Source organism: Mesoplodon bidens, assembly GCF_964165515.1.
Source record: "Mesoplodon bidens genome assembly, contig: HAP1_SCAFFOLD_849, whole genome shotgun sequence".
In the NCBI taxonomy this organism is placed as follows: Eukaryota; Metazoa; Chordata; class Mammalia; order Artiodactyla; family Ziphiidae; genus Mesoplodon; species Mesoplodon bidens.
In genome coordinates this window covers 44,021-64,952 of record NW_027672305.1, presented here as the reverse complement: position 1 = coordinate 64,952, position 20,932 = coordinate 44,021, and the positions used below count along the sequence as shown (strand labels likewise).

At 51.7% G+C, this 20,932-nt stretch overlaps 1 pseudogene across 1 annotated transcript; it reads right to left on the bottom strand.

The window, feature by feature from the left end:
- Positions 1-844: 844 nt before the first annotated feature.
- LOC308610362 (BCL-6 corepressor-like) lies at positions 845-20,444 on the bottom strand (annotated as a pseudogene). Its single transcript has 12 exons — positions 19,876-20,444; positions 19,163-19,216; positions 18,506-18,692; positions 12,606-12,851; positions 11,818-12,251; positions 11,160-11,346; positions 10,575-10,829; positions 5,507-5,673; positions 4,200-4,356; positions 3,695-3,752; positions 3,368-3,524; positions 845-1,944 (listed from the first exon to the last, which is right to left on the bottom strand). The product of its transcript is annotated as a BCL-6 corepressor-like (transcript).
- Positions 20,445-20,932: the final 488 nt, after the last annotated feature.

The following is a 20,932-nucleotide window of genomic DNA, read 5'->3' as shown; positions in this document are numbered from 1 at the left end:
AAAACATAAAATCACCTTTAAGATCTAGGCCATGTGATCTGCTCCATGCCATGTCAGAATACACCCCGTGACGTTTACTTAACTTGTCTTAAGTGTGATAGAATTCTTTATACCTTGACAAATAACTAAAAGGAAAAAAAAAAACCCACACACACAAAAGATGAAGAGCCTATACATTTGTCAATCTTGACTTATTTGCTTTTCTTGAGTCAGTTGGAGGTTTATAGCCACATTCTCAAAATCATTAACTACAATCTTCCCAAACAGGTAATTGACGAACAGATGCATTCTAAAACTTGTCAATAACAAAGTGCTATTCCACTTTACAGCAACAGTTTAATTCTATTTAGATACTAAAACTGAATACACTGAATACTGCAAACTTTATTCCCAACCACTCAGCAAAGTACTACATACCTTTTCAGATATAGGAAAAAAAAGAAAAAAAAAAAAAGCATACGATTCTTCCTATTTTCATTTCCAAAGATACATCCCAATCTTAATGATCAATCAGCGATTTAAACGTCAACTGTAAACCCAGTATACTGCTGCTATGCAGTGTACTAGAGCAATAGAAGAGAGAGGACCTCAAACCCTCTGTTCCCTCAAATTCAAAGGCAGGCTTCCTGACCCCTCCAGACCACTACTGGACACAGGGAAGGCACACTAATGTTTCAGGACCCCAACCAACAGTCACCTGCTTTGTGATTACTTCCATGACACACCCTCACCAACAGCACTGAGTTTGCTGCTCCTACGGGACGTTACATGTATTTCCTATTTTAACACATACCACAGTGCATCATAATTATGATTTCAGATAGATGTTCTAACAATTGAAAGAGAATGATGACTTTTTTGCTCTTTACATCTTGCTATTTCCCTTCCCATAATATTTCTTGAAGCGAAACCATAAAATATAGACAAACACAAAAAACAGAAAATATACAAAACGTGTGCTTTGCACCTTAACACAAACTTAAGTAAAATTAGTTCTGACAGTATCCAGCATGACAAACTTCCATGGTACAAATGAGAATGGACCAAGGTTTGAGCAGGTACAGGAGATAATCCAGGCATGAACAACACCAAGGAAAGGTAGACAGGAAGTAACATGGTGTGTAGGAAATCACGAGACCAGTCTGATGGGAAGAGACTTAAACAAGACTGAAACTCACTTCCTAAACCTCCATCTCCAACTGGACAATTCGCAGGACACAGGTGCACCAAAGTGGCCAATTTATTCAATCCCTTTAATATGGAGGAAGAGTTTAAAATTTTACTGGTTTAATTTGCCCCCAAAGCAACTCTCAACAGTTATGGCCTCTGTCGTCGGAGCTTTGTATGAAATTAAGTCAAAGTGTGGAGCTCCTTTGCCTTTTTTTTTTTCTCCTTAAAAAAGAAAAGAAACAATTGTTCTGAGTAAAAACAAACATATTCCGAAGCATGTGTACATTGAAAAGTAAAGAAACTTTATTAACAACTTCATAAAAACTGACTTAAAATTTTAAAAAGAAAAAAACATGTTTCAAAGTCCTTCCGACTGGAGTCGTGTCTCATCGTGTCCTTTCTTTACAGAAATAGTCGTATTAGGACACATATGCACAAGGATTAACACCATGACACACTGTACACGGCGGGCCCCGGCGAGCTCACCAGGCGTCGTCTGAGTCCAGGTCTCTGGGGAGGATCCACTCCACGGATGAGCCCAGCAGAGTCTGAAGCTCGTTCGTGAACTCCACCACATCTAAGAGCTCCTTACTTTCCGGATTAAAGGACTCCAGGTCTTTGGGGCAAGAGAATAAGAGACTTGCTGACACTTGCCGGTAGAACTCGGCCTCCGCGATGGTGACAATTTCCACATTTGGAAAATTGCAGCGGAATATGCAGGAGGACATTTGCAGTTTCTTGAGCAGGTCTGAGAGCAACAGCCAGTTACGAGGCCTACACCAGAGAAAGGACAGTGGTTTGAGTTTCCGGCAAAATTAGAGGCGCTCCCAACTATAAACTACCCGTCTCCTGGCGGTGAAAGGGCCTGCTCCTTCCACTTTGATTACCCCACCCCCACCCCACTTCTCACTGTCCTTAGAAGATCTACTACTTTTTTTTTTTTTAATTTTATTTATTTATTTATTTTTGGCTGCATTGGGCCTGTTGCTGTGCACGGGCTTTCTCTAGTTGTGGCTCGCGGGCTCTAGAGTGCAGGCTCATTAGCTGTGGCGCACGGGCTTAGTTGCTCCGTGGCATGTGGGATCTTCCCGGACCAGGGCTCGAACCTGTGTCCCCTGAAATGGCAGGCGGATTCTTAACCACTGTGCCACCAGGGAAGCCCGGAAGATCTACTTCTAGCGGGGGAACTCTGGACTCATGTGCATGTGTTAAGAGACCACCTAGGGCAGATCAGCCAACTTAGACAAAAGCAGGAGCAGCGCCCCTGAACCAGCCTCGTTGCAGGCCACCCCAGTGCTGCCTTGGCTCTGGCCACAACTCAGGTCACCCCTCTCCAAGTAAGTGCACCCCGTTCTAGTCACTGGGGAAAACCAGTCTGTATGCCAACCCAAGGGAGATGGCAAACACCTCTTTGACCTCTCCTCTCCTCCGGCCCTCACGGAGAGAGCATGAGAAACACTCGAGGTCACCTGGCTTTCCTTGCCTTTCCCACACCTCCAACCCGCCCCTCAATGCTGCCGGGAGTGAGGCTTTTTCGAGAAGGGAGGTGGTACAATCCTTCCTGATACCCTGCCACGCTTTATCATCTCTATCCCGAATACAATGTCACCACAAAGGCAGACACGGTCCCAGCCTCAGAGTCCAAGGAGGATGCTACTCCTTAAGCACCGGGGTCAACACACAGCAGAGCAAGGTTTCCTGATGTGTTCACTCCGAAGGGTTGGTCATGGGGCACAGTGGCCCGACTGTGGGGACAAGACTCGATCTAAGCAAATCTGAAGACACATAAGATCCCAGGTGCCACATACGGCTTTCTCTAATCTTATACGAGAAGAGGGTACACATCAGTATTGTCCCGTGGACCTCACGCGCCTTGGAAGGCCCCTATGGTAGCCGTTTGGGGAGGATCCCTTCCCCAAGAGTTTAGTGACTGAAACTGTGCAATTGCAGTCGCTGACTCCCGTGTCCTTTGGGCTCTAGGGGTGTGTTCCAATGAGGGCAGTTGGCTGGGGAGCCCTCCCATCCCCCAAACTTTTCTGGAAAAGTTCCACTGCATTATGTGAGGTCGGTGGACACTTGGTGAGGAATTCACTCACCCCCCAACCCATCCACCCTCATCTGCTTAAGGGGATTTCTAACTCCTGCCACCCCACAGAGCAGCTGGGCTGGCTCTCGACCACACGCTGGCCACGCTCACCCCTGAGCGACGGACACCTGGACGTTATAACACGGCAAAACGGGGTCTTCGGAAAATTCAGATTCGAATAGGTCACCATAGGCCTCGTTGCTGTCATCCTGGTCCTCCGGTCCTGGGGGATTTGCTAAAACATCGTAACCACTTTCATCATCTGGTTCTAACCGGGGGGGCAAACAAGAGAGAGGTCAGTAAGCTGGAGCAAGATTCCAGCTGTTCTCCAAAAAGGACCCTGGAAAAATTCTTTCCCAAGCAAGCCCTGCTCACAGCACCACCCCCACCCCCACCCCCACCCCCACAAGCCCAACTGAAACGAACAAGGCTGCTCACCACACACACAGCTGCCAGAGAACTCCGAAGAGCAACCGGGGTTACCGTCGTCAGGAGCCTGCAGGTTATTTCAACAGTGTGGAGAGAGAGGGGGAGAGAGAGAGAGAGAGAGAGAAACAAGATAACGCCTGCTGGTAAGAGGCAAATGCTGCTGGAGTTCGGGAACATCTCACGCTGGGGCTGGTGTCACCTCCTGACAAGTCCCACTGCACACGCCTCCAGGTATCTGACTGAAACCTCCCCACGCGTCCACCCGCCTTCCTGAGGGACTGCCCGCCTCACCGCCCCAGCCTGCCAAACAAAAGCTAGCCTGGCTAGCTAAGAGTTTTCCAGCCCCCCACCTCGCAAAACTCAAAGTATGTATCTCTTCTTTGACACACTAACGTTGGGCCGCTTTTCCCAGTAAAGGGTCACTTAGAGTAAACGGGGGGGTGGGGGTAGGGGGAACCCAGGTGAAAGGCTGTGAAGTCACCGTCTAGATGCTTGAACAAGACCGTGTCTTGACCTCTGCCGTACCTGTTAAGAACTTCTCCAGAAGTTCGCTGTGGTTCACTTTCTTGATGGTTCTACCTGAGTATGTAGCCAGGGTAGGAACAGCACCGTAGGAGAGGAGCAAGCGGACAATTTCGAGATGATCATTCTTGACAGCATCGTGGAGAGGCCTAGGAGAGGTGCGGGGGATTACACCCGTGCACGTGACGCTTGCTTCTAAGGACACGGGGCAAAATCGAGCGTGTGCGGCCAAGCCTCGTAGGCGCGCTATTTCACCGAGGAGGTGAGTGTACGGTCGCTGCGACAAATTACTCTGTTATTTCAACACATAACCCTTTACGGGACAGGTGAAGGGCCCATCTCAGGTCTAATTCTTCAATGCAAATCTCTCTTAATGCATGGCCCAAGGAGGAACTCAGGCCTAGATGAAAACGTTTCCAATGAACTTAAATAGTGACAGACTGTAAGAAGGTAACGTACGGAGGGGTGGGGGGAAGAATCCCAGCATCACGGAAGCAGATACGACAAGCCATTGTTATACCATTACAAACAAAACCCAAAAAGTGCAGTTTGTCAAAGAAACTGGGGGCAAAGTGGAACCTCTCCTGAAACCAACTTGGAGATGAGTGATCAACCCTCTCGCCCAGAAGCAGTCGACAGGCAGGGCGAGTTCTCAGGAGGATACAGAGTCCTCCTGCCCGTGTCCGCTGGGGTCAGGAACACTGTCCGCAGTCCCATCCAGAAAGGATGCGATTTGGAAACCATGAACCACCAAATACCTTACAGTTTTGCTAATGTTATGACCGTCAGGAAAGCCCCAGTGCCCTGCCTCGTGGTGGCATCCCAGGTACAACCAGGAAGATGCTTGGGCTGACTCAGACCTGGGCCTCTGGCCAATAAACCGAGGTCAAGGACAGAGTGGGGGCCAGGCCCGGGGATGTGGGTGGACACGGCAGGTCCTATCAAGCCAGTTGCCACTGGACCTGTCTGTACTCCTGCAACTTTCAACTCACATATATGTTCAAGAGTGAGATTCAACAGACGCTGGTGAAGAGTCCAGGGTCTTAAAAGAGAACACCCCTGATTATTCATGCAGGCTCAACATTTTCAGGGACCTCTGTCCATAAGAGTGTCACAGAGTTTTAAAGTTCTATGTAAATTTGCCAGAAAGATCTGTCCGATTCCATTCTAGAGGACTCCACCACCAGTGTGCTTACATGGCACTCACTCTCCATCTTTCCTTCTGGGGTTCCCCGCACACCCTGAGAACCACTGCCTATGCCCCAGCAGGGCCAGGCCAAGAGCAAGACCGCCACTGACCCGGTTCCATCCTGGGCACTGCAGTTGACATCGGCGCCATATTCAAGGAGGTGTCGTACGATGTTGAGCCAACCTCTTGCACAAGCCTCGTGCAGGGCACAGTAACCCGCGTTGTCGCGGTGGTTCACATCACAAATCTTGTTCTCCAGGCAGTACAAGACCACTTCCTACGGGGAGAGGAGAGGAGAGGAGAGTAGAGGAGATACCATCAGACAACCATACAGTGAACCTTGTAAGGGTGACCTCCCCATAGCTTGGCGGTGCCCACTTTCAAAGGCATACATCCTTGGGGCCAAAAGCCCACCATAGCGCGGGCAGGCGGCAGGCATCCTGGTCGGGGGTGAGAGTGTGTGAGAAGGGCTTGGAGATGCAGACAGTGTTGTCTAAGGCTCTGCTGCACCAGTGGCCTGGCCATGGGCAAGTTACCCTTGAACTTCTCCAAGCTTCCACAGGGCTGCTGAGAGGACGCATTCGGATAGCGATGAAAGCCCTCAGCCCAGGGGCCGACGTGACCAGTACAGAAGTGTCACAGCTGCTAACATCTTAGATGACACATTGCCAAGCACAGACCATTCTCACTTGATGGGTCTGTTCAGTCAGTGGCAGTGGACGATAACACAAGTTTAGATAAAAGTATGGATGACCAACACTTAAAGAGAGCTTAAATCAGCCAGAGAACATTCCCCACCTTAGAGAAGCAGGGACACACAGGTCAGCTACATCCTCGCGCCCCCTGTTAAGACCCCAAATCAGAACCTGGGCCTCAGATGCTCTTGTCTGTATGTTAAGTAGAGTTAAAGAGAAGCTCTCTCCCTCCATCCTCGAGGAATGACACAAAATGCCTCCAATAACCCCACCCTCTATTTTGCCTCACTCCACCCTCTCGGGGCAGAATCAGTCTAATATTCTCATATTTACTCAAGTTAATGACAGGAACCTGATACACCACAGGCTGCAACCTCCACATTTCAAGAATCAAATAAAACATTTACCCCCGCCCCCGGAGATGTTCTGTGTCAACACTGTGCATTAGAATCACTGTTATTAACCTTATTTCTTTGGCTTGTTAAAATATTAATATGAACCACTCCCAGTAAGCAGAGCAGGAACTTATTCAATGTTTTATTACCTTAAGAAAGTTTTCAGACACATCGAAAGCATTTGCCACCAGAAAACACATTATACTGTTTATACTGGGTAAGTCGTGCCCAGCAGAGAGCCGTCAGGTTCTGAGAGCTGGGAGTAGGCAGAACGTGCATGTGGCCCAACACATGGTCTGCTGGGTAAGGGGGGATGGGATGGGGTCAGAACAGGCCTCCTTGTGACATCTCTCAGGTAACTCATCTGTTAAACCTAAAACGGGGGTCATTCTAGCCGCCCATAAGTGCGAGATGGGTTCTGTAAAACCTTTTATGCCCTTTGGAGGACACGCCAATCAAAGGTGACCACTCACTTGGGAGCGAACTAGAATGTTCCATTTGCTTACCACGTGAACCTAATGGGGCATGCTGGTAAACCTGGCCATCGGTGCCCTGTTACTTCAGGTCACTGCAGCAGCTCCCTTCCAAAACAAGAGGAGGAAGAGAAAAGGCACGCCCACGAATGCATTTCTCCGTTTACATCCCAACCTGCCAGAAAGCCCACAATCCTCTGGGCTCCCAGGCCACCTGCCCCGAGCCCTGGTATCCAGGATACCGCATGAAGCTGCTGCTCTTTTAGCAGGCCCTCACTAGCCAGACTTGAGTGGACGGCTGCAAGCTAATGAGTTGTGTGCGCCAGCCACGGAGAGGCCCTGTCACGTGGCTCTGGGATCAGGTCTGAACGCCACCAACTGCTGTGCACACATCAATTTACTCAACCCAGGGTTTATTTGCTGTGACAATCATGGCCTTCACCTGGAAACCTTCATCACTACTAGGGCAGATTCAAGGGTACCTAGAAATGAAAGGCCGTCCAAGCTGGTGGGTAAGTCAACTCTCTTCTCCTGGAAGATGGCAGCAAAGGCAGCAGTAGCCCCACGGCCAGGTCAGACTTTTTGCCACGGGCTGTCCTAACTCAACCACGTTGATCCCACTGTTTACACAGTGCTTCTCATTCCCCAGATGAGGACGTCTTCTGTCACCCACAGGAACCCAGGAGATAGCAGGAAAGGAAGGTAGTACTATCCTCATTCAACACTTGGAAACTGAGGCCCAGAGATATTAAACCCCAAGTTCAATTAACATGAAGTACTAGACCTAAAACTCAGGTCTTTGGTACCTGGTCAGCTGGGAAGATTCAAAAGGCCCAAGAGGGCCCCAGTTAGAGGGATGCAATCCAGCTGTGACGAGCACCCCACAGGCCTTCTCTGTTGGGGGTCAAGTGGGCTAACTACACTCTCCTAGCTAAGAGGGTGATGGCCTCTAAATGGATGGCAACCGTCGCCACCAGCACTTTCTCTAACTGAAAGGTGAAGAGGCGGGGCGAGTCTGTCGACGCAACACATTCCTTGGTTTATTTTCTCCGCTAGAAATAAACGGGAGTGTCTGAAGGGCAGCCCAGCCATTCCAGAGCAAAGTCAAACTGCTTTTGTCGGACAGCTCTCTGTTCAGCGGCTATAAGCCGAATGCCACTACCCGCAAAATGTAACCATAAAGGCCATAAGCCCGACGTTGTGAGTTAATTAAATGCCTCATTAACTTTTTAAAAAACATGACTTATTCAATTCATAGAAAATTTAACCATCACCGCTAAAGGCACAAGCATGTGGTTGCACACTAGCGTTTTAGCCTAAGAAATAGAAGCCTTTTTCCCAGGAGGGAAAGGTTTGAGGTCTTTGGCCACGCAAGTGATCTATTTAACTCGGATCTGAAGCCAGAGTGTGTTTCTAAACTTCCAGAACCACATTATCATGACATAAAGCTCAGACAGCCTTTATACTGCACATGGTATCTTTGGCTAAGCAGAAGAAAATAACCAAGAATGCTGAAGACAAAACTTCAGGAAAACCCTCCCAAACCACACCCTTATCTGCTTAAGCAAACTGTCCTTCAATTTGAAAAGGTTGAAGCTGCCACATCTCCCAACTGGGCCATCATCCCAACATTTAAAATTCTGCCCAGAGAAATCCCAGAAATTTCTGCCCAGAGAAATCAAAGTTGAAAGCGTTCATCTACTTGTCACAATGTTCAGCATCAACACTGGTGATCTGTGGAATCTACATATTGAAATTTACATTTGAAGAAAAAAACAAATCCGACCGTAAACATTCCCAAGGCTTCCTGTGCAATCAAAGGCCAGGTAGCCTAAAAAAGGATGGATCAAGTGCCCCTTGGTCCAGGCCTCAGAGCCACCAAACCAAAATGGAAACTGTCTTAGAGGACCAACGAGGGTCTTTTGACGTCTCTGGTCCCAAAGGGAGACTGCTGGAAATGATGCCAAGTTCACAGGTGGGGCTCGGAGCCCCGCCCTCCACGGTGGGTGCAGCAGCACCCCGCCCCCCCATCTTCAGCATTTGCTGGAAGCGGGAGTCTACTTTCTCAACCCTAACCCAAAAGTTGGGGTTAGGGGTCTCCCCCCCACCTCCAGTGTTTTCTGGAAGCAAGGAGGCTATTTTCTCAACCACGGGGGGTCTAGCTCAACACTATGTGCAACATCTGCTCTGTCCTCCTAGGCGCCCGCTTTCAGCTCTTGGGAAACCAACTGGGTGCTCCTTGGACTTCACCTGCAAGTAACTGCGCTAACTACCAGAAAGTGCTCTCTAGCTAATGGAGAGGTCTCCAAGAGACGTGTAGATATAAACAACAGCACATTCAACCCACAACAACAACAACAAAACACCCCAAACTAAGCATAGCCCTAGTGCTTCCAACTTCCCACCCACAGTCATGCCTTAAGGCCAAGGCAGGCACACTTCCAAGGGCTCACGGCACTATGGACCGGGGTGGGGGGACACGACGGGAGACGGGGGACAGGGGCACAGAGCTGGCTGAGGGTGTGGGCGCCAGGGCTCCGGGCCAGCCTGGGTCCTGCCACCCCAGTGCTCATCCACACCTCCACGCTCAGCCTGCTGAACCGCGTTTTACTGTCACCATTCAACTCCCAGAGGGCTGATGCCAGCACAGAAAAATGCCTTTGCCCTGTGGGCTATTACATCACAATTGCTACTGACAAGTATGGTGGGGGAACTGCACAGGGCATGGAGAGTCATCTGTCTCACAGAGGTTTTGAACTGTAAAAAGGACAATTCCAGTGTGAGCCAGTCTTGCTGAGGAGCATGGTGGGCTGTGGAGCACTGCTGGATTGCTACCTGTACGGGTATCAGCTAACCCCTCTGAGGCTCAGTTTCCTCATCCGAGAGTGGGCTAGTACGCGTTACTCCCAAGTGAACATGTTAAAAGGGTGAAAGGAGTTACTACAGATCACACGGGCTTAGGCAGATATCAGCTATCTTTCTATGTTGCTCTAGCAATAGAGGCCATCACTGTCATCAGCCGTGCTGGGTTGGGATACAGCAGTGTGGACAGGGAGTTTTGTGCAAGGCTCAAGCCCTGCTCCCCGCCCATCAGCCCTCGGCTCCCGTGCCCTCTCAGAAAGAGACTGCTCAGGTCTGCCCCACTCCCACCCCTACTCTGCACAGACACTTCCCACCCGCTACCCCACAGGGGCATCACTCTGCCCCAAACAGCACAAGTTAGTAGAGCTAATAACTACTCTCCTACTCTCCTTCTTGCTATTCAGAATCCAAAAGGGCTCATTAAAATTCCCCTGGTCGCCAAGCCCTGGGTTAGGTCAGATTTTATATCAGAGATAAGTGAGCCAGACTGGCCGAAGCAGCCTGCCTGCCTGAACGGGAACGGAACATCAGAGAGGCCTGCCTTTCTTTTCACACCACGACTGAACAAGCCACCAAAGAGCCCGCAGTGTGAGCGGGAGCCAACGCAAACACCCTGCTGGAACACCCAGCCCAGCCCGCCACGTGGAGGGGGCTGGGCTCTGAGACCCGCCCCCTATCCCCAGCCAGTGTGTCCCCCACCCAAGGAGCAGCAGCCGGTGGATCCTGATCCGGGGCACCCACAAGGATGCTCACCTCATAGCCAAGCCGGGAGGCCTGCTGTAGGAGGGTCTCGCCCGCGTTCTTATTGACAATAAGTCTCCGCGCTTCCGGTGGCATCGGGCGGGACTGGGTGGTCTCTGGAGGGGAGCTTGACCATGTCAGTTGCGAGGCCTGGGAAGCTGGTAACAATTGCTGCAAACAGTCCAAGGCCTTCTGGTCCTGCTTGGCCGGCGAAAGATCATAGCCGGAACTGGGCTCAGGCCGCTTTCAAAATCTCCAGACGGTCACCTATCACGAAACCAGGCAGCGCACACATTTCAGGCTGTCCTTCCTCCACCCGCCTGGTTCGCCTCCTCCCTGAGTTACAAACCTGAGTGGAGGAAAGCACTTTTCCTCCTCTCTGTCTGGGGGAGGCGGGGCGCGAGGAAGGGGCTGCATTTTTACTCGCTGGAAACTTCACCACCACCCAGGAGACACGTCCCCTAGGAAGGGGCAGGGACGTTTTGGGGGGAGGGGTTCAGGAAAAGGAAAGCTTTGTCCCCAGAAGCAGAGAAGCAGGCAGGCGGGATGTGCCTGCATGGGCCCGGGGGGCGGGGGAGAGCCAGGGGCAAGAGGTACCTTGCCATCCGCATTGTCCACCTAGGAGTCCCCTGGCAGCGGCAAGCCCCGCCTGGGCTCCTGAGGGATCAAATGCTTGGTTTTGCACAGTCGCTTCCCGGATGGTTTCTCGCTGTTGTCGGTGTATTTCTGCGGCAGGGGCGAAGGCTGCCAATCCATTTCTTCGTCCATGCACAGTACATCTGTCAGGGGGAGAAGCAGCGGGCGTTACACAGTTGTAGCCGGTGAGGAAAGAAAAGCCCATTGTTAGCACTGATCGTTGGAGCAGCTTCAGTTTTTAAAGATATACCAATTATGTTTTCAAAGCGCTAATATGTTAATCATCCCACATTCAACCGGCAAATAGGCTAACCCACGAAACGCCAAATGGCAAGTCGCTTCAAAGGGCCGCAAGAGAGGGCAGAAGCCAGCCCTTCGTGCGCTCCCGTCCCCACCCGTGGGGGGCCTGGGTGCTCGGGACAGGGCGACTGGGGACAGCCTGAGGCTGGAATGAGGGCACTGACAAGCGCCCGGGGTCACCCAAGACTTCCCTTCCTGCCCAGCCGCGGGCTGGGTGATGAGGAGCAGCCCAGGAAGTCGAGCTCCCGCCTCACTGTCCATTCCATAAGGAAGTGTGCAGGCTGAAAGGACCTCAGGAAGAAAACTCCCCGCTCGCCACACGCTACTCTTGTCAACTTGGATGGCGCTCAGGTCCCCTCCAGGGCCGTTTCCCACAGAGGGCGGGTGATCCACCCTCCAGGAGCGCCCCCCGCCCCGTGCGTATCCTTGTTCATTGTCACTGCATTTAAGGGACTCCTCCAACCAGCTGCTGTTGCTTTTGGCCTCTGCCCTTTTCCTGCCAGGTTTCTCTTCGGAGATGCTATTGCCCTGGGGGGTGACCGCAGGCTGAACCGCCTGGATCACTTCCTTCCTGCCCTGCCGGCCAGGCTTGCTCTCTGCTCCCGCCGTTCTCTAAGGTGCAGCAAGCGGCGATGCTTTCTGGGATGGAGCCCTGTTAATTCAATGCACACCTCAGGTTGGTCAGCTCACTATAATGTGGCTCTTCTAAGTGGTTAGAGGAACTGTTTGTCATTTCCCTCTCAGGCCAGTCAGCTAATGGAGAAATAACTACAAATTAATGAAGAAGCCCCCCGGGGCGGGGGTGGTGGTGCGGGGAACAAACTGTCTTACACATCACTAACAGGGGTGGGGGAGGGGAGGGGTGTGGTCACTGTGTTGGCTGGAACTTGTCACCAAGTCTCGGGAGGGGGTCTATTTGCCTTTGGCCACCTTTGGGCTCCAGCCCCGCCACCTGGCTTTGGGGGGGTGGGGGGTGGGATGGGGGTGGGGGGTGGGGAGGTGTGAGTGGCTCCCCCCAGGGATCCAGGGTGGGACTGGAACTTTCCACTGCTCCGCTCCAGGACTTCCGTAGGGTGCCCTGCGGGCCCGAAGCCAAACCGAGCTCACCTTTGGAGACCCGTCTCCGCTTGGCTTTCAGCAGAGAGTCCTCCGGGAGCACAGTGGTCTCAGTGTGGTTCCTATTGCCAGACACCTTGCGCTTTCTGTTCAGCCGGAGGGTGGGGCTGCGTGACGCGTCCGGGGCCGCCTGGTCGGCGGGGGACTCTCTGGGGGGCTCCGTGTCCATATCCTCAGGAAGATCACTGTCTTCTGGGGCTTCAAAGCGGTCAGGTTTGCTTCCATCATAACACTCCCCTAGGGGAGGGGAGACAACCCGGAAAGGAGGGAACAAAGGTCACCAGGAGCAGGCAGGACCCCCACGCCCAAGGCAATCTGCTACCAACAGACCACCCCCCTTTGGAGACCAGGGGCCTCACACGCCGCAAGCACAAAACCCTCAGAAAGACGTCCCAAAGGAAGGACAGCTGAACACAACCAGCAAAGAAAGCAGAAAATGAGGCGCGTAGCCCACTCACAATCCATCCTTCAAGGGTCAAGGTGAGGCATCTACACCATCCGTCTATAGGCATGTGAGATCACTCCCTAACTGCTTAACTCTCCAAGGTGGCTTACTTTTAAAGGGGGGGTGAGTGACCTCACAGTAAGATCCAACCAATCAGGGCAGAGCTACAACGGGGGGTGAGTGAACTCACAGTAAGATCCAACCAATCAGGGCAGAGCTACAAATGACTATGGAAACAGCTGCTAGTCAACAAAAAAGGCTGATGTCATCAAGAGACCAAATAGCCCCCAACTGCCATCTACACAGACATAGCACCAATGTTCACTTGGGTCAGCAGGGGCGAGGGTGAAGAAAAAGGGTAGGGAAAGAATGGTGGGAGGCTGGGAAGCTGGGGAGACCAAGGCAAGAGGAGCCTGGCAAAGGGAAAGGAAAGGCTTCCTGGTGCACACACAAGGGTCAAGGGCAATTTCAAAGAACTCAACCAGATTGCTACAAGTCCGTCTGTCCTCTTTCCACACCCGTGGGGGGAAAGCATTTCACTGCCATCGAGGGGCTGCTCCTATTTCCTGTCTAGGAAGAAGGCCCACAGTGACACCAGTCACCCACCTGGCACGTCTCCACGCCTTCCTTCCCAGGCAACAAGCATCTAAGGACATTTCAAAGACAAGACTCCAACCCCCTTCGTGGGGGTGGGGTGGGGGGGTGCGGCGGGCAGGGCTGAAGTACTCACACCTCAGCTCCGCCTGTGTTGCTCCTGCCCCTCTGCTCAATCTAGCATCCACTTAGGGCTTTTCCTCCAATCACCCCAGCCTAACATCACTCCTCACTTTTGCTCTAGCCAAAGAAACAGTTCAACTGCTTTGCTAGTCACATTGTTTCTAACACACAAATAATTCCATAATGATCACTGTGCTGTTAAAGAGTTCCCCGAAGATGACCCTGTGTCCATCACCGGCCGGGGGTGGGGGTGGGTGTATGAGTTTGGTATTTCGTTAACACCTGAGCTAAGCTCCCACAGCCCGTTTTTCTAGATGAAATCATGGACACACCCCTCACATGCTGCTCGCATTCCTCCTCCTCTCCCTAGACCACTTCAAGTATCACTCACACTTCTGCTCAGCAGGCTGGTTCCCTGATCAGCCTCTCTTGGGAGCATTCCCAGCATTTAATGGCAGCCAGTTGTGGGGATGAACCTCACCCTGGCCTGGGCTAGCCTGACCTGTGTTCTCAAGGGTGGAACACACTTAGCTTTTCTTCAAGGGTATCCCAAGGTGGGAGAGATCCCCATCTACTCTTGCCGGAATGGTGGAATCACCCCAACCGCGAGGGTCTCCTGCCATGGCAGCAGGAGAAACCCCAAACTCCTGGCCTGTGCTTACGGGTGATGCAGCCCAGGCTACCGCAGGCCCGGTGAAGACGGCGTGCTGCAACTCTCACTCGGGCTGCTCTGTGACCCTCTTAAACACTCGGGCAGGAATGGCGCCGCTTTACAACTCGGCCCCCTTCACTTGTAAAGTGGGAATGTTGGGTTTCCTTGGTGGCGCAGTGGTTGAGAGTCCGCCTGCCGATGCAGGGGACACGGGTTCGTGCCCCGGTCTGGGAAGATCCCACATGCCGCGGAGCGGCTGGGCCCGTGAGCCATGGCCGCTGGGCCTGCGCGTCCGGAGCCTGTGCTCCGCAACGGGAGAGGCCACAACAGTGAGAGGCCCGCATACTGCAAAAAAAAAAAAAAAGTGGGAATGTTACTGCTAACCTCCCTCCAGGGTGGGCTTCATAATCACGGGCCGGGCTCAGCACAGAGAAAGGCTGGAAAAATCCCTTTAACCAAAAGATGCCAAGACTTTCAGACCAGCCTGAATCTCAGGCCTGAAATGTAGGAAATTTTAAGAGGTGAGCCCTGCTGGTTACACCATTGGACTTCTCTGGTCCAATCAGCCTTCCCTAAAAGCTCCGTGGGAGGGGATCCATGGAGGGATGGAAGGGCTACCTTAAGAACCCCCATGTCCAAGTTGAAAGTTTCTTTTTCCAAACTAGGTCCATCCACCCTTCCCCCAACCCCAGAGCCTTTTAGGGCAAAGATCTCAATTCCCCTCAGCTAAGGCCCCCCAAGACCTTACGTTAGTGTGACCTTACCCAGGCCAGTAATAACCCTGAAGGACACCCACCCCGACTGCCCAAGATGCCCATGGCCACCAGCTATGGGGTAGAGGCTCCGTGTCACTTGGAGCTTCTCAAAGACTGTTCTAACCACGACCCACACGAGGATGACCCTTGAGGGCAAAAGAGATGGGGAGATAAATAGATGCACGGGGATCCTAACCATCAGGCTTTGCCATCATTGCTACTTTTGGCCCTTCTAAAAGTGGGAAGCCATGTGCCCTTGGTCACCCAGTCTAAGCAAGATGTGAACGTGGTCCCTGCAGCATGGTCTTATGACTCACAGCACATATATCCCAAATTCATTATGGTTGTACCATAGCATCACCTCACAGAAGCATCACCACAGCAACATTTACAAGTCACTGTGGCAACAAAGCACCCTCACCACTGTTGAGCCATGCCCAGTGAGGCCTAAACAAGGTGAGAGGGTTCTGAGTCGCTGCAAGGCTCCCCAGGATTAAAATCCCCTTCTCTGTAGCTTAACTGTAATAGCACCTCCAGTCAGGGCTAACCTTGTTCAAAGTTACACCCGCTACAGAAGGAGTGCAGGGGATCTCTGTTCCAAAGTAGTTTACAAACGTGCAGGTGCTCAGCTGGAAGAGAAGTTCCCTGAGCAAAGAAGTTTCATGAAGCCCCTTGACTGAGCCTTCCTCCAGCTCCTGGCCAGGCACTGCCACTGAGCAGGACCTAGGCTTGTCCCAGCCAAGTGGTTCGCAAGGGAGATGGTTACTCCAAGTTTGAGAAGGAAGGGACCAATGCCTCCTTGCCCCGCCCCATCTTCAAATGCCACTGAGGGTTCCTAGTGATGAACTTCCAAGTCTGAGGAACCTCCAAACTCATTTGGTGAACTTCCAAAATAAAAATTTCACTCAGCCACCCATGTGATCATAAAGAATAAATGAGTATCTCGGCCACTGTGTTTTCAAGTTAATTCCTTTTTTTAAACAACCCCTAGCAACAAGATGCACCCGCGCCAGGACAACCAGGGCCGTGCAAACAGCACCCACCACCTTAGAAGCTCCTGGGCCCTCCATGGGTAGGGGCTGCCTCAGAAGGGGGAAGGCATCTTGAAGGCGTCCTGGACCCTCTCTGGGACCCATGCCGCCCCAAATCCCCGCCCCAGCTCCCATGTGCTCACAGCTCGGCTCTCGGCCACACCGACACCCATGAGAAGGACCTGAGCCCATATCAGCTGAAGACGTGATGGCCCAAGAACAAGAAGGCCCGTTCATATCCAGCTGAATGGAATGAACACCTGCTGGGCCTTGGACGTGGAGGCTGCAGTAAGAACAGTGGCCCCTTCAGGTGACCTTTCCTGACCAGCTATTTACAAACCCCACGTCTCTACAAGACAGAGGGTGGGTGGGGAACCCACCTCCATTGCCCCAACCTTTCAAACGGAGCCCCTCACCTTCCCCAACCCTTCTCCTGACCTCCCATGGTGGCCATTCATGGCTCACTGGGCCACGTCCCGGGTGCTCCAGGAAGAGACCCGTCGGTCGGTCTGAGATTGGAGGCAGGCGGTGGGGGGAGGGGGCTTTCGGAATCATCTGGGGCTCAGGCCCTGCTCCCCATCAGCCACACCGAGTTCTCGTCTCCACGCTCAGCAAGAAAGACTGGGAAGGACGCACACTAACGTCTCTGGGAAGAAGGGTGGGTGAGGCCACTGAGACATAAGGGCAGCGGCCACCCTGGGTTTGGCCACGTTGCTGGAGAAAAGGGCGAGAAGACTCGAGGCCGGTTAACTGCCCGCTCCCTTCCTCCAGCCTCCCTCACCATCCACCCGCAACAGGCAGATTCCCTCCTCAGAAAAGTGCATCCCCGTGAACTTGGCCTTGCCCACTTTTACCACATCTCTCTGAGAAACTTCCCTAGGAGCTGAGTTATGAGGCCACTCAGGAGGGTAAGGGCTGCGTGTCAGCTGTGAGCACAGGCAAGGAGGGAGGCCTTCTTGCTGCTTCACTCCAGGGTGGCCTGGACCCTCCGTTTTTCATTCCAATCCCGAGGGGGAGGAGCTCGGAATCGTCTACTCCAGGCACATCAAGAGCCCCATCCCTCGGGTAAGGCCGCCACTGACTAGCCCCAGAAATCCCCTTCTACGGGAGCCACGTGGGACACACCGGTCCCGGTGTGGCTTACCCAGAACCCTGGCCACAGGCCTTTGTCTGACCCCAAAGATGAGCTGGGGGAGGGCAGTGCTCCAAGCAGCAGAGAGAAGCACACGCTGCTGCTGACCACAATTTTCCCGAACTGCATCAGGCACCCACGACCTAAGCGTGCGGGCCAACGCCGACCCTACGACTGGGTCCAAGGGCCTGGGCCTCCCAAACGTGCCCACCACCCCCGACTGTCCCGTCTCAGGAGGATTGCACGCCCACCCTGTCCTCGACGTTCACCTAGGTGCCCTCACTCACCATCACCGGTGAGGTTTCTGGGGTCCGGAGCAGGCTGCAGGCCACAGGCCACAAGCACGCACACTGAAGAAAGCGGGAGAAAGACCTCCACTTGCTGCCAACGCATCTCATTAGCCCAGGAAGTCTCGAGGGCAAAGCCCGAAGTCAACCCCAGTGGGGGAGCAGCCGAGGGGACCGCAGAGTGTGACTCGAGGCCAACACGAGCTTTCTCTCCAGTTCGGCCTCCAGAACAGAACACAGCCGTCTGGTGGGAAGAACGGCCTCGCTGATCCCACGGCCTGGGAGCGTGGTGTCAGCTCCTCATGACTGCAAACGAGCCTCCACAGAACACAATGATGCTCATCTCTCTGGGGCCTTCATCAGCCCTCATCGCACGTGAACGAAACCTCTGCCTCTGGAGGGAGAGTCCGAGTACTCTCCACCCCCTCCCACAGGAGACTGTCACTCTGGAGGGTCTGGCTCTGGCTGCAAGTGTCATCCCACTGCTACCAAAAACCCGTGTCCGTACCTGCTACACAACAGAACACATACCTGCTACGCCGGAGGTCCTGCACTGCCATTCCTCTGCTCTACTGTATCAGACTATTACTAACTACAGGACTAGCATTGCTCCGGAAAAAGGAGATGCGTGCCAGGAAACAGCATTTCATAGGGGCTTCACTCCTGGATGCCGCAACGCTCAAAAGGACAGCCAGCCTTGCAATCCACAGCTGGGAAGGGTGGCCAGAGCAGCCCGTTCTCCGAACAGCCAGCACCCAGACGCTGGGCCGTCGGAAGCGTACTGCTTCCTCTCACCTCCCTCGGCACTGGGAGCGGAACCGCCCCGTTCCCACCGACGTGGTACCACACGCGAGCCGCCTGGGTTCACTTACATCTCTCAGTGTCGTTCTGGTCGGCAATGGCCTCCTCCGGGGTGACCGACTTTGGCTTTTTGTCCTGACTTCCTTTCAGCCTTTCCCAGTCAGCGGGGCTGAATTTGCGCACCTCGGAGTCTTTGGTCGTGGGGTGGCCACCTTCTCGCTCTTTCATCTCCAACTCTGAGAAGCGCATCACTGCACGCTACAAAGAGAACGGAGATGGAAAAAAGACACACCTTACCACCAAAGCTATTTCACTGCCCTTACCTTAAAGGAAAGTATCTTCAAAGAAAAGTTTGCCCAAAACCAACCACAATTTATGATACAACTGAGATATTTTAAAATTGAACGATAAAACGTAAGAGTGTCTATGTGTAACTAGTCACACACTCTTTATTCGTAAAGCCATACGTATGTAGAGATATATGTGGTGTGTATATATAGCCATACATACACTGTGGCATACAGACAGACATTCTCTTTCGAAGGTAAATAAAACAAAACAAAAACACAACGCAAAGAAAGCGAAACAAAAACACAACAGAAAAGAAAACAAATGCACAGTGAATAAAGACGACCATGGCCCACAAACTTCCCTTTGTATATTTGGAAATGAAATTTAACTCAAAAGGTTTATGGAAGATTCTAGTAATAAAAATTTGAAGAATTGACCTCACAGTAAGCAGCGGGTAGACATAAAATACTGTCCTCTTGTAATCCTTCCATCTATGTAATTAAAATGGGCACTCAATGGATCATTTAGATAACTTCAGCCATTTTTATAAGCATAAACCAATTGTTTTCTTAACATTGCAAAACAATTTGGCTTTATTTGTCTTTTAATTAAAAGTAAAATATCTTAAGGAAATTCCTATACAACATCTATCATTCACTAGCAAGTTAAATACATACTCTATCCCATTAAGCAAGGTTTGTGTTTTTGTTTTGTTTGTTTGTTTGTTTTTTGGGTGGAAAAAAAAATTGCACGAATCTCACAGACATGCGGCCGCTACACACCTCCACCAAGTATCACGTAAGGCATTCTAAGCAGCGCTTTTAGGTATATTTGTTAACGTACAGTAACGGCAGAGAAATCAAAGCGATTGATAGGTAAATGTCATGCAGTCTTTTAGACATCCTTCGCAATAATTAAAACTTCCGTTATCAGCATTCGAGTGGAGTTCGCTTAAAATCTACAGAATAACTTCAAGTATCCACTTACGTCCCCTTACTGGACACATTTCAAACATTTAAATTATCCTAAGCTTCATTAACCAAATCAGCCCAGTGTCCTGCCCTATCATACCCCCGGCCCCCTCCTCTTCACACATTAAAAAAACCTGACAACTGGTCAGGCTCCTGAAATTCGGGTGCTGGGGGCTCACCTGCAATGCCCGCTCCTCCCGACTGAGCTGACGGGAGTCTGCGTACAGTCCGGTAGCGACACACTTGAACCGGTCACCCACGTAACCAGCGGAGTTTGCGATTCTCTTTGCCAGCTTAGATGGCTTCGGTTTCAGAACTTTGCCATCGGTTGATCCTGCCTCGTCAGCTCCGTCTTTGGTGTAGGTGGGGGTGACGTCCACACTCGGTGGGGCACTGCCCACGCAAAATGGTTTGGGATCCTCTTGGGTTTTCCCGAACGTGACCGCAGAGCCGTCGCTCCCCAGGGTCGGCTCCAGGAATGCAGTCGAGACCGGCGTCACCAGGTTCTCCTTGTTGGTTACCGCTGGAACATTCTCCTTGCTTAAGCCGGAAACTGGCTGGCCCGGAGCCTGTTTGAAAGTATAGGCTTCGTGGAAGTCACTGATGCACCCCAACTCCTCTCTCAGGGCAATGAAATCCCGGTGTGGCTGTAGGGCCATATTTTACTTTTTTATTTTTTAATATATGTTCACATGTTTCCATAAAGGATCCAAGGTGGCCCATAACGTAAGGACACACAATATTAGCTTTAAAAAAACATGGAAAAAAAAAAAAAAAAAGGGAAATCATGATCCTGGAAATGGGTTGCATCCTTTTAAGGGGTGAGAATAACAGAATGAGTGAGCCAAAGATTTGGGAAAGGATCTCACATTTCCAAACGTCCAAATCTTAAAATTGCACCAAGTGGGAATGTAGCTGTGGCAGTATTAACCTGAGAGAGCTCTATGATCGTTGTCTTTACTCATCACTTGGTTGCAAGGTTATAAATGACAGGGTAAGTGAAGGAGGGCAAGTAGACAGATAAGAGTCATTTCCTGATTCTCAAAAGAAGGGGCATCACCTAGGGAAGGGGACTGCAAAATCTACAGGAATCCTCTTCATATACTAAATTTTCTAGGTGGCAAAAGTATCTCCTTTGACCCTAGCAGCCAGATGGAACTTAGAAAAGTAGTGAAAAGCTACTCAACTGAATGCAAGTCATAAGACTAGGAGCATGTCAGTGAAAAGTTCAAGGGA